The 13,685-nt window shown below is 40.2% G+C and overlaps 1 protein-coding gene across 1 annotated transcript in view; it reads left to right on the forward strand.

The window, feature by feature from the left end:
- The window catches only part of nnt (nicotinamide nucleotide transhydrogenase), a 78,179-nt gene extending 66,944 nt beyond the window's left edge, over window positions 1-11,235 (forward strand). The window contains exon 23 of the mRNA XM_074617133.1: window positions 11,225-11,235. The gene's annotated coding sequence lies outside the window, so the exon portion shown is untranslated. The remainder of the gene's footprint in view (window positions 1-11,224) is intronic.
- The last annotated feature ends 2,450 nt before the right edge of the window (window positions 11,236-13,685 follow it).

The raw sequence follows: 13,685 nt of genomic DNA on the forward strand, positions 1-13,685 counted from the left end.
CTGCTCCCTCCCTCCCTTTCCTTCGTTTTCCTCTTACCTCCATCATTTACACGTTCTCCCAGACATACAAACAACCTCCAATTAGGCCAACCTTGACTCACTCTACGCCTGTACTTTATACACATACACGCACACATACACACTCACCTCATATTGGGTATGTACTCTCTTTGATGCAGTGTGTCTCTGTATGAGACGGATGAAGAAAGAAAAGGAGTGGGATAAGGAAGGAGAGAAGTGAAGAGACATTTGATTAATTTCCTTGGAAGCGCTACATTTAATTCAGTTGTAATATGTGCTCCATTGTGTTATTCTGCAAAGATTAAACCCAGGACTCCAGAAATCCCAGACAAAATCCTCCACACCACCCCGGCTGACACCATTGTGGTTTTTGGCAGGGAGGGGTCTTAAACTTGTGATCCAAGTCATATTAGTACAAACATGCCAAATAGTGGATATCCAACTCGGCAAGACAGTTGTTTGACTCAACCGTCCCGAAGAGACCTTGTATTTCCAAAAAGTCTGGAACACACAAAAAAAAAGTGCAGTATTTCTTTTTAAATGAACATCCTTCCATCTTCTGTCAGTTTGTCGTGAATATTTTTGGCTTGGTCCCACTATTATGAAGCATTTTTTTTAGATTTAAAGGACACCTTAAAGGGTGAGTTTAATTATAAATCGACATAGCTTTCGTTGACTACGTTCCCATTTAATTTCAACAAAAACTGTGAAAAACTTGCGCTCTGCCCCCCCCTCTGTTAAATCTGTGCTCACACACGTTACGCATTTGTACCAAATCAAACTTTAACATGAATATTTTCTCAGTCAGGAATGACTGGATGCTTGTGGTTTGTGTCTCATTCAGTCACGGTGGTCGTCGGTTGGACCACACTAGGTGTGTGTATGTTTCCGTGTGTGTGTGTGTGTGTGTGAGTTTTGAGGGATGTAATGTGTTGGTGTGCGGCTTGCGTGTTTTCTGTGCACGTTTGCATCGTGTGGTAGAGTCCGTATCAACCAGCCATATCAAATCTGGGGATAAATAACCGGCATGGCTATGCCTAATTTCACCCAGCCACCCAGCCAATCAACCTGAGTTCAGTATCTGTCCTGATTGGAGGAGATGTGATCTGAATTCCTGTTGGTAATGCTAATTACCCAGCATGCTGTTCTACTTGTGTTTCATCCCAGAATTGGTATTCCTAGATCAGCTCTGTATTCTGTGTTTAGGCTTTCATGTCTAACTAAAGCTAAAAAACATTTTACCTCCTGAACGCCCTTGACTTCAGATCAGTTGAAATAAAATAAACGTGTATAAGGGAAAAAAAGCAAAGGGATGGTTTGAATAAAAACAGCAAAGGCATGTTCAATTATCCCCTCTCTACTGTAACTATCTTCCCATCACATCATCTAAGCCATGCATTTTTTTTGGCACATGTTGCAAAACTTTGGATGAATGTAAATGTATCAGAAAGATGCATATTGTACCATATTGCTCATATTTACGCAGATCCCCCCCATTTAAACCGTCATCATAACTTATACAACTTCCATAATGAATGAATTACAACAAGAAAATGTGGTCATTGTACAAACAATGACTTCTGTGGCTTGTCTTGATCTGCTGGCTGTATTATTTCTACTAAAGCTATCATAAATTTCTTGTAATAAAGTTGCACAAACGTTGGTGAAATCACGCATCAGCTTTGCCACAAACGGCCCAATATTCCTTTGATTATCGGCATAATTGTCTTTAGGAATTTCATGTTCATTCAATCGTTTAATAGCTGGAAAGATACGTTACAGATTTTTGCTGCTATGACTTGCAAATGCTGGTTGTTTTTTAGGATTGAAAGCGTTTTTCACAAGATCTTTGGTTAGTGAAAGTTGGATAAATGTTATGTTTTAAGAGATCAATGAAACAGCACTGGGCAGTATAATGAAAAATAATTCCTGGTCTTTTTAGTCTCGCTCCTGTGGACGCAAAGTTTTTATAAAAGCATATCAAAACGTCTAGTCTATAAATGGTATTTCTGTGTTTATCCCTGTTCTCCATTTCAGCCTCCATACATTCCAGTCAAATGAGGCCTCCCATTGGACCCAGTCAGTAATCAGCCCACTGGCTGGCTGCTGCTGTTCTGTAATAATATTCTAATAAGCAGTGACTGCTGCTTTGATGAAGGCCTGCTACTCCTACTGCTGATCTACTGAACTCACTCCTACTTGGGCAATTAAATATAGCCGAAAAGAAGGAAATGGACCACCAGCTCTCCTCGTTTCTGCTTTTCCTGCGTCCCTCCCTTTCTTTCTCTCGCGTTTTTTTTGCGCTCGGTTTTCCTCCTCGTGTTTCTAGATGTGAGCTTTTATGTGCCTTTTCATCATGCTTCGCTGGTTCTTTCCTCACTCGTCTATGTTTTCTTTCTCTCTCATCTCTTTAATTTCTTATTTGTTGTTGTTTCTCAAGTCTGATAGAAGCTTAGTGCTGAACTGCTGCTCTGATCTCACTCCTACCCGGGCAATTAAATCAAGAGAGGTAACAGTGGGAACATGGACCACCAGTGGGAGAATGGGGATGTGGATTCCTTTTTTACATTTTGTATCCCCTCATTTATTATTGTTTTCTTTCACAGTTTGTCTACCCATTTTCTATCATTTTCTCTTTAACACAGTCATCTTTTTTATCTCTTGTTATTCTCTCCCTTATGTCTTGTTCAGTGGTTTACCCTCTCTCTCTCTCTGTCTGTCTCTATCTCCCTTCCCCCTCACTCTCTTGATTGACTTGAGTGGGTGAAACAGGCCAATTTGTTCTCCCAGGGTCTAAAATTACCTGCCTGTCTGTTTGGATGTGGAGAGGCACAGATGATTTCTGCTCTCCCATCAGTAACCACGGTTCACGTCGTTCAAAATCAGCATTGTTTGCATAGGACTTTACCCTGAGAAACCATGAGAACTTCCCTCAAATGATATCAAAGTTGTTTGCATTAGCTCTTAACCGCCGAGGACCGAGACCGAGCCCCGTTTACAAGTTGAACAACTTGAACAAGAACCGACAGAATAGAGGCCATAAAGACAAGAAATATTGTATCATAAATGTAGCTGTCTCCACTTGAGTTGATCTTAATAAAATCCAGATTATAGCCAAATATTTATACTTGAGGGGATAGTTACTACTTCATAAAAGCAAATGAAGAGTGGTGCATTTAAATTTTGTGCTTCTGGATCTGGCATGATTTTTGACAGCACTTCACATAAATACAGGCGAAATAAATTCCAGTAATCATCCTCAAAGTGTATCTTCTTGGTTCGGTGAAATTGCAGTTGTTTGTCTTTAGCTTACATAATGTGAAATATGTCAGAGTTTGGTTTACTCAAGAAGAGTGGGCTTGGTTTACAGAGCAGGACTCCCCTGGATAAAAAGGCAATTTTGACATTTGTCACACGAAAAGCACAGGTGTGAATAATGAAATGAATGATGGCTGAATTCCATTTAGCTGCTTCGGTTTCAGGGTCCTGGTATTGTACACGCTGTCTCATTGTCACACTCTCATGACTTACTGGCTTTTGCCCTAATGAAGATCAAGTGACCTTTTTTTTGGCCTCCTGGCACCTTTAGTATTGTGTCAAGATAGGGGTGGGGGTCACCAGAGGCCCCAAGATACGATATTATTACGATACTTAAGTCACAATACAATCTTATTGAGATTTTTGTATGCTAAATGCAGTAGCTGTGAAGGTTTCTGGACAATATTTGACATTTTTTTTGTACTGTTAATTGATTTCCAGTAATAAATATATACATACATTTGCATAAAGCAAGCATTTGAGGTCAAGGGACCCCTTTTGAAAATGGCCATGCCAGTTTTTCCTCCCCAAAATTGAGCGTAACGTTGGAGCTTTATTTAGCGTTCTTCCCGACAAGCTAACATGTCACTAACATGATGGTTGGTACCATTGATTCCTTAGGTTTTCTAGTTTCGTATGATACCAGAATATTCACTCTAGCTTGGATCACAATCAGAAATACTATATTGATGTCAGGAATGCGGCGATCTTCTTGAATGTGTTTTTTAAAAGATGTTTTATTTCATAGTAGATTGTCTCTTAATCTTATTTCATCCTCAATCTTGAGCCACTGTTATCCATCTCTCTCATGGAAACGTTCAAACGGAGTGATCCTGAGTGTTTACAGAGACACATTTTTGGCACAATGTATGACACCGCTTTAGAAACAAATTACATTTTCAATCAATTTATTAAAATAATCCAAATGATAAAGAATCTGGTTCTGTAATGGTTACTAGTTGATTAATAGCTCTTCAAAAATAGTCTCTTGTGTGAATGTTATCAAGTCTTCAGTGCAAGGTACCACGAGGAGACCCTAAAACAACCTTCTTCAGTGCAGACCAGGCCCCAGTTCAATGTTCTGTTAAAGAAAGCTCTGCTGAGAGATGGTTTCAAGATCGCTGTAAATATGACAGATAAAGTGCACCTCAGCGGAGGCTTAGGAAGGTGCGAGTGAGTAGTTTTTGGTCTCATTCCTGGCTGTGTCTGGCCCTTGTTCAGCTCCCGTTTCACTGTCCTGTCAGCCCTCATACTGGGGGTCTGGAATTAAACAAAACAAAACAAACATAGCACAGATTCCATTGTGTGTGTGTGGTTTTTAAACTTGGCCGTTCGGGGTCATTTCGGCTATTTCTAGATGTAATTTCGCACTCGCGCACACAGATACTCAATATCCAGATGAAATAACATTGCCTCCGTGCTCTAAGAGGTGTATTAATATTGGCACCGCTCTCTCGGATTAGGAAAAAGACAGCGGATATTTCTAGACAGACATTCTAATTTTACTACTTTGCATTAAAACACATTTGGAGCTGATTCTTTTTTTCTAGCCTCCAAAGAGCAACAGTTATTGTTTTTTGTGTGGTTTTCAGAGCCAGGGTTTTGTGGCTACATCTTCCAGTCTCCAGCGTGCCTGGCCTTTTGTGCTGATTCTTTGTGTGAGGAATACTTTTCCACCTCACTAGTTTCGCCGCTCGCCTGTTTTCCCGGCTCATTCTTTGGATGGAGTGTGTTTTTTCTTTGTCAGTGTGAACATTAATTCATCTCTCCCCCGGTCTGTGGAGACTGTGGTGACCTGAGCTTCAGTGGAACAGAACATGGCTGTGTTGGTGTGTGCGTGTCTATTGGGCCTGTCACTTTTATTTTTGAAATTTGAGCCGCCATTTGAATGTGGGGAAATATATTCAATCTGTAATGGTCAGACCGAATTCAGAATTCACTCTGTATAAGGGCTACAGGCAATGCCTTGTACTCCAGCTGAGAGTGTATGTACAATTAACTATTATTCGGACCTATTGCATGCCCAGTTGCCCATCTGTACACTATGCTGAAGTGGCCCACAAATGAACAGGACAACATCCATTCTGCAAAGTAGTTTACGATTAGGCTGTATGGGTTGTGATCTCTCTGGTCACGATGGTCCAGTGCTCGGAGGAGCGCTGAGAGCGCACGGCGGAGCGCTGAGAGCGCACGGCGGGTTGAGCCCCTTTCCTTTGGAAGTGTTCTCTGGGTTTGCCTAAGCACAAATTGAAGAAATTTCAAAATCGGTCAAACGAAAGTGAGTTTTTCTTATCATAATATATCTAGTATTTGGCTACGTGAGACTGCTGTTTTTGCAATAGATTATATTTTGGGAAAAAACAGTCGTCCCATGTGCCTAAATACTAGATATAGCATGATAAGAAAATGTCTGTATCTCAGAAACCACAAGGAGCACAATCAAGTATCTGATATCTTTGAACTCATAACAAGTTGAATATCACACATGCAGTGTAAAAAAAAAACATTTTATATGGAAAACATTAAATAAACACAATGTTAGTTTTTCCTTATTAAAGTGTGATTTTTCATGTGATTTAAAATTTCAAAGTTGCACTGTTACATATTTGACCAAAGTATGTCTGTACCAAATTTCATGATTTTAGACCAATTGGAACAAATGTTGTGGCATTTTTCCTTATCAAAGTCGTTGGGCACAAATGATTTTATTATCTTAGCGTGTGTACAAGGAAGCACTTTGTAGAAAAGCTGAAACGCGGCTTCATTGTTGTTGCTGTTGTTTCAGTTACTGGTGAGACGATGAAATGCGATCCAGGAAGACCCGTTTGAACCAACCATATTGTTGGAACAGTGGAGGAGGCCAGTAGAACAACAAACCAAGACGGTTTTGATGAGTTTTATTTTGTTTCTATTGGGTTTGAATGACGATGTTGCGCCGCTTGCGCACTCACAAACACACACACACACACACACACACACCTACCTGCGCTGACAGAAAAGAGCTGAACTGAACATGCCACACATTTTACCAGTAGTAATGTTACTCCCAGGCAGCGCCTGCAACAGTTAAAACAAGGGAAAATATATATTTTTTAAGACAGGACGATAGTCACCTAAACTAGTCATTTGTTTTATAATTGAATGTCTTCGAAAAATCGAAGATCATGACCCATCCCTAAACAGTAGAAATATGCTATTGACGTTACAAACAAATCTACACGCTTTGTGTTGCTGTATGACATTGCATTGCATTGTGTCAAAAAAAAATTGAGGCAGTTTCAGCTTTTTTGCTGGATGACCCCGTGTTTCATGCAGTATTATTGTCTGTCTGAACACGGTCTTAACGCCTTTCCACACCAAGTCCATATTTTTTGTCCAAAATTGTCACACGTTTTAAAATAAATACAACCTCACGTTGTGTCAATCATGTTTATTCACCGACTCCGAAACTTTCGTCCGTCATTTAAGTTTTCGAAACAGGTTTGTTTTTCTGCATTTTTTTTTCTGCATCTGCAAAAGGCAAAAGGTGGCTTGTTTGAACACTTAGAGCCACCGTCCGTGCAAACGTCATCATCAAAAATGACATGATAAAGCTAAACGATAGCTTCTTGCTAATGTCAGTCATTCATTAGCACCATTCTGGACTAGCGCTATCCATTGCACCCATGTAATTTATTCAGTTTTGTCAGTGTGCAAGGTTTCAGTGCGTAACGTTTTTTTATTGGAATACGGATTTAAAAAACACATACAAAAAATACAGACTTGGTGTTCAAAGACCTTTAGCCTCAGCAGCTCATTTGCATATTCTTACAATTTATCTCTTTATTTTCTATTACTGAAAATTCACAAATTGTGCTGATTATCAAAGGACCATGTTTACAATAAACTTTAGCCTTTAGCATTCTCGGTAAGAAACACTTTGGAGTGCGTTAGGAGAAAAAATTCCAGTGTATGTTTGGGTGAAAATCTGTAACGATGAAAACGATGAGCCATAATTGTGAGCCTGTGTGTGTGCGTGATGCATCTGTGCGTGCTTATGTGCGTCTTTCTGGGTCGATGACACCAGACTGTCTGATCCCAGTTGTACACCACAAGCAAACACCTCCACACATTTCCCCCGAGGTCTCAATAAAGTCACCTGCTAATACAAACTTTATTAGTCCGCAGAGCCGCTGCAAACTCCGAATCTTTCACTAGTGACTTGTTATTGTTTTTAAAGCTCTGTTTACTCTGCACAGCCCCCCCAAAACCCAGCCCCTCAAACCCAGCCCCTCTCTGGGCTGCGACCCAAAAGCTTTATTAGCTAGATGAGTGTTGGGTGGCCAAATCTGAAAGCGTGATTGTGTGTGTGAGTAAGAAACTGTAACAGAGGGTTTATATATTTATGTGCTTGCCTGCTTTGTGGGTATCATTATGTGTGCTTGAACGTGTGTTTAGACCAGTTTTGACCAGCTGCTGTGGCTGTGGTGTGGTTGCCTTCACCTCTTAAAATGTTCATGGGGAGGTGATTATTGCATTATTTGTTTGTTGTTTTACAGAGTCTGCAATGCACACTAGACTAGGCAAGTGTTTATCTCAGCCGGCTATGTTTTCACCTGCTGACAGGTGCAGTGTAGCACTATTAACGTACATAATTATGACTAATTATTAGTTCTGTTTCTTTTCAAATACGGGTAAGAGGAGGAGACTGATCCTTGTGTAAAGTCACATCATGGATCTCTCTTGAACAAGTGAACATATTACTTTTTTTTTATCTTTTACATTAAGGGACAACCATGGCTTTTACTGGCCTGCTACAATTTTAATGGGTTTTGATGGAAAGGGTATAGCATTACTGCAGCAGTAAGATCTTGTGGTGGCCAAAACCCCTGCAAGCCATCCCTGAGAACAGTCATTTAAACATTTTCAGTATAGCACAATGATGTCACCAAGTCTTTTCTAGCAACTCCTTCATGTCGGAAAAAGTAAATTTTTTTTCCCCACCCCAAGTAGTTTTCCTCATTCACACATTCAGCTTGGCCTGCTCTTTTCTGGCGGCGTCTATTAGGCCTATACTTTATGTTGCCTTTCAAAACATGGCATTTTTTATTAGTTTATATAGTCGGCTAAGTAGGTGCCATTACTTGATTATATTGTTGCTGAAATAAATCATGGAAGTAGGGAAAGTAGTTATCTGACTGATTTTGACTGATATCAGCCACTAAGGTCAATGGAAAATCAATCATCATCTTTTTAGGCTTTTCCACCTTTTTTTATGACATGGAACAATTGTGCCAAGGCTGGAATCAAACGTTACGGTTGTATAGCATGCGCTGGAACCACTCGGCTACCGAGACGCTCCCCAAAGGACTTTCTCACAGAACTTCTTTGGATGGATAGAGGGGATGGATAGTGGGGATGCCACGGTGAGGACATTTTCCCACCGGTTAATAGACTTGTGACTGCACCGGTGTTTCTAATTGCACCGGACTTTTTACAAGAAAAGATGTTTGTCGATGACCCCCAATATGTGCAGATCGCTTACTTTGATCTTTAACGTTGGGCGGCTGTGTGTCTGGCCTCTCTGGTCGAGCTTTCACTGCGGGGGCCACAGTCGCACCGGCTGCGACTCGTTTTTTTTTTCTGTACTCCGCGCGACTTCATACCAAAAGTTTACAGATTGCGTCAGTAACTTTATCAGGTTCCCTGTTAGCATTGGGTTTAATCCAAAATATTGCCAAATAGTAGCTTTTGCTTTTCATGTTGACACCAAATCTTCTGCCGCCTTGTCGGCCAACTCTCCTTACTCTCATCATGTAAAGTTAAAGGTCCAGTGTGTAGGATTTAGTGGCATCTAGTGGTTAGGTTGCTGATTTCAACCAACTGAATACCCCTCCGCTTTTCCAAGCGTGTCGGAGAACTACGGTGGCCTTTAGGTAACATAAAAACGTGAAAGGGTCTCTCTGGAACCAGTGTTTGGTTTGTTCGTTCTGGCCTACTGTAGAAACACGGCTGAGCAACATGGCGGACTCTGTGAAGAGGTCCCGCTCCCTATGTAGATATGAAGGGCTCATTCTAAGCTGACAAAAACACGATTCTTAGTTTCAGGTGATTATACACTAATGAAAACATAGCTATGAATATTATATTCCATTTCTGCTAATTGATCCCCTGAAATCCTACACACTGGACCGTTTTAAGGGAAAAAATGCCACAACATGTAAACCCAACATGAAATTGTGTTTTAAAGGTTAAAGGGTTAGAAAAGCACTGATCATCTGTGTTCTAGAGGAGACTCTTTAATTTTCACCAAATTAAATCATTTCCAAATTGTTCACTCTGATGTGTGAACAGCACACTGTAGCCTTTCTTCACTTGGACTTTCCAGACTGAGGTTAAACACACTAAAATCACATTCCCACAAGCCTGCTGTATTTAATGTTAAGTCAAGAAACTTTAACTTACAAAGACAACAGTTGCTCCTTTGACAGATAATGAAAAACTGACTTTACAGGCCCTGACGGTACCGAGGGAAATTTTTATGGGGATACGGGCACATTCTCTCTGGTTCGGAGATGTCAACACCCCGGTGAAATAAAGGATGCAAAGTACAGTTCAAACATTCAGCCTTCAGTTTCTTCTTAATTTCTCTGGTTTCAAGCTTTGTGAGAAAACGTATTCCTGTTAACAATGATTATCTGAGCCGTGTGAGATCTGTAGAATAACACATGGTGATTCTGTTTGGAGTGTTTTTTTCTCTTCAGTATGGAAGAGTGATTAAGATGACACTGACTTGCATCCCGCCAACAGCTGCTGAGAGACTCAACTATATGCAGTAGATATTTCTGAGATTATTGGCTGGTACACGGTTGTCATTTTCTACTGTAGTAAACCACTTTGTATGTGAACGTCTTTGTGTGTTGCACTTTCTTCCTGACTCTACTTTTTCCTCATCTCTCTCACCTTCCCTCATCTTTCCATCTCCCTCTCATCCTCTCTTCTCTCCGTCTCTCTCCGTTTAGTAGGTCAACATGTCCTGCCTCCTCTCCACATTAATTGTTGTCTTGCTGTATCACGCAACCATTCACAGCTGGGACTCATTAGACCTGCGTCTGTGTTTGCCTGAATGTGTGTGTGTGTGTGTGTTTGTATATGGGTGTGTGTGTGTTCACCAGGCCAGGGTAATTCCCCCGCTGTCTTTGATGAGCAGGTTGGTCCAAGGCTCCGGGCTGAGCTCTGTAAGATGCTTCACACTTGGATGATATGCTGGTGTTTGTAGTTTTCCACGCATTGCTTCTGTCTCTCATGTGTCATGTCAAAAGTGGGACTGCGAGAACACTGAGAGAACTGGATGTACGTAGCTATGGTTGCTTGGGAGGCCTGTGGTACTTGTTGTAGTGTGAGATGCTCACAAGATTTGTCGCCTGTCATCGACTCTTTATCCTCTCCATTTCCCCTCTGTCTACACTACACAGTGTGATTTATATATAAAAGGGGTAATGTCTCGCTGAAACCAATCTACATGTAATATTTTACACGCTGCATTTTGGAAATTGTATCTGTTGAAGACGTCCTTGCTTTTATACTACTGGATCTTCTCCAGAACGCTGCAGCGACGCAGCAAATACGTAGCAGAGGATTCTGAAAAATGTTTTTCCGCCAGAAAAGTCAGACTCAAACCCGAAACAAACAAAAACGGATCCAAACTGACCCGAGCCGAAACAAGACAATGAACCAGTTTGTTTTTAAGCCTGTCTGTTATTTTATGGATCACTAATCCAGTTGGAAAAACGGCTGATTGACACACATAACTGGTAAATTCAACCCCCATTGCCCCGATCACGTCAGTGTCCCAGGAGACATTTGTTATTGATATTTAATTATTGAATTGCCAATTATTTCATGTTAAGAGCACAAAACTATATTAAAGCACTGAAAGAGCTGCTACGATTAGTTAACTAATCAATTAGTCGATCGACAAAAAGTAGTTCCGCTGTTTTTTGATAATTGATTACTCCTATAAGTCATTTTTCAATAAGATCTTTTTCTGGTTACAGCTCCTCCAATGGGAGGATCTGCTGCTTTTTTCTGTTTTATAGCCTTGTAAACTGAATATCTTTATAGGTTGTAGGTCAGACTAAACAAGACATTTGGTTAGAAGTTACCTTTACATTTTTTTAGACCAAATGATTTAATCTAGAAATTAATCAGCAGACTAATCAATAATGAAATTAAGCCAGGGATAAACTCAGTTGCCGCATGTTGCTTCATGGATCAAATTCAGTACTCAAAAGAGCCACCATCTCTAACATGACGCAAAATTCAGGTTGATAATTAGACCAATGTATTGGTGCTGATATCAGTTGTCCTGTTCCCTCAGTCCAAATTTGCAGAGCCAGGACTCATAGTCATTAAAGTTCAACACGATGAATTAAAAACAAGGTGAATTATGAGTTATTCCTTATAGGAGTTTTCTACTTGTAGAGCCCATTTTAGTTTAAAAAACATCTTTAAAATACATAATTCCCCGATGATTAGGCCCGGCGGGCAGTCAACTTAGACCCGGCAGGCCGCCGGGTTTGCAATACACTTGCGGAAACCCTGATAAAGTTCACCAAAGATCTAGTTAGTGTCCAGGAGATCTGTCTGTCCTATAGACAAAGCTGTCGTATAATGTAAAGTTGGGCTCAGATGTGCGTAAAACACTGTTTTTCCAAGTCGTGATGCTACCTGAGTGAGAGCAGCGTTTGAATATGCAGCTGCATATCGTTGATATAAGATGTCATGATTTCGAAACGGATCAGTTTACACTTTGTGTCTATACTTGATTTTTCTTTTGGAATAACGGATATTATTTATGTATTTTAAACACAACAACAGCATTGCCAGAATTACACAACGTTTTCACCCTCTCCCTTCTTCATTATTAAGTCTTGTCTTGATGCCAAACCCTCTGTTTAATTCCAGTTTTCCCAAATGTACAGAGTGAGCGATTACTTGATATCAGATATAAAGTTTCATTTGTACAGTTTGAGCGCACGCAGGTGTACTTGTTACAGATGCATGTGGTGAATCATCAGCACAAAAATAAATATTCTTGGCTTTCACCGGTTAACTTGACATTGGCCAGATGTTTCTCTTCATTTGCATATTACCACTGTCATATTCAGCCAGCAAACCTCTCTGTTTACCTATTACAGTCAGCTGAAGTGCGTGTGTGTTACTTGGTGCATTAGAGAGGATTTGGGTTTCAAATCAGGCTCCTGGCCCTCATTATTCACATGGGGGATGGACGTGTTGTAAAACCTTTAATGATTTTATACAGAACATGCAGCTGCATGTCGAGTACCTGTGTATTCGAGGGGGTATTTGCTGTTTTATCAATGTTTGTCGTCTCTCTTTTATTGTTTTTGTAAGTGATTAACTTAAGTGTATAATCCATTACAAAGAGTGATGTTAGGCCTAATTAAGCCTAACTGCGCAGCTCTCCATCCACTTGTAAAATTGTATGCATTGGCTAAGCGCCCACGTTGCAGCACCTTATCCGAGACTTAATAAAATTAGGGGTGTACGAAAATATCGATACACTGGAGTATTGCGATATTATGTTTTGTGGTACTGTATCGATTCTCAAAAACACTGCATTGATTTTTTTAATTAATAGTATACATGCAAAGATTTGTGGCAGACAGTGGGTCAGATTGCACAAAAAGTAGTGCTATGATGTTGGATGTTACAGGGACTGTAATCCCACTGTTCTGATTGCATAAAAAAGTAAACTTTTTTTACACAGATTTTATGCATATGGCAGTGCGTTCTTTACTATGACAGTTTCCTAAAATTAGTTTAGGAAAAAAGGAGTAGAAAATTAATATATATAGCAATATATTGCCTTGCTTACAGTATGGTAATATATTGAATCGTAACCCCTGTACCATGATACATATTGTATCGCCAGATGCTTGCTAATACACAGCCCAAGTTGAAATATAGTATGTCCTGGAGCAGCAACATCTGAATGGATGGCTGTATCCTGAAAGGCTGTTTTTCACTTCTGGCAAAAAATGAACCTATTGGTAGCAGTGGTTGCGTTAGATTTTCTCATTGTCTCTCATTTTGACGGACATGGTTGTAAAAATTCTGTCATCATCTATTATTACCCGTCATTTTAATTGTAGTGTTTTTTTTATATTTATTATACAGAACAAGCTTATAGATTATGCATTTACAGTATAAGGGCATGGAGAGAAATGATGAACGGAGACACAACACCGACGGGCGGTCACTTTTCATGTCAACACACAGAAGCAGATGAATGATTTTTCCTTGGACAGTTGACTTCTCACTGTCGTTTTCATTTAGTTCTG

This window comes from Sebastes fasciatus, chromosome 19 (assembly GCF_043250625.1).
Source record: "Sebastes fasciatus isolate fSebFas1 chromosome 19, fSebFas1.pri, whole genome shotgun sequence".
NCBI lineage: Eukaryota > Metazoa > Chordata > Actinopteri > Perciformes > Sebastidae > Sebastes > Sebastes fasciatus.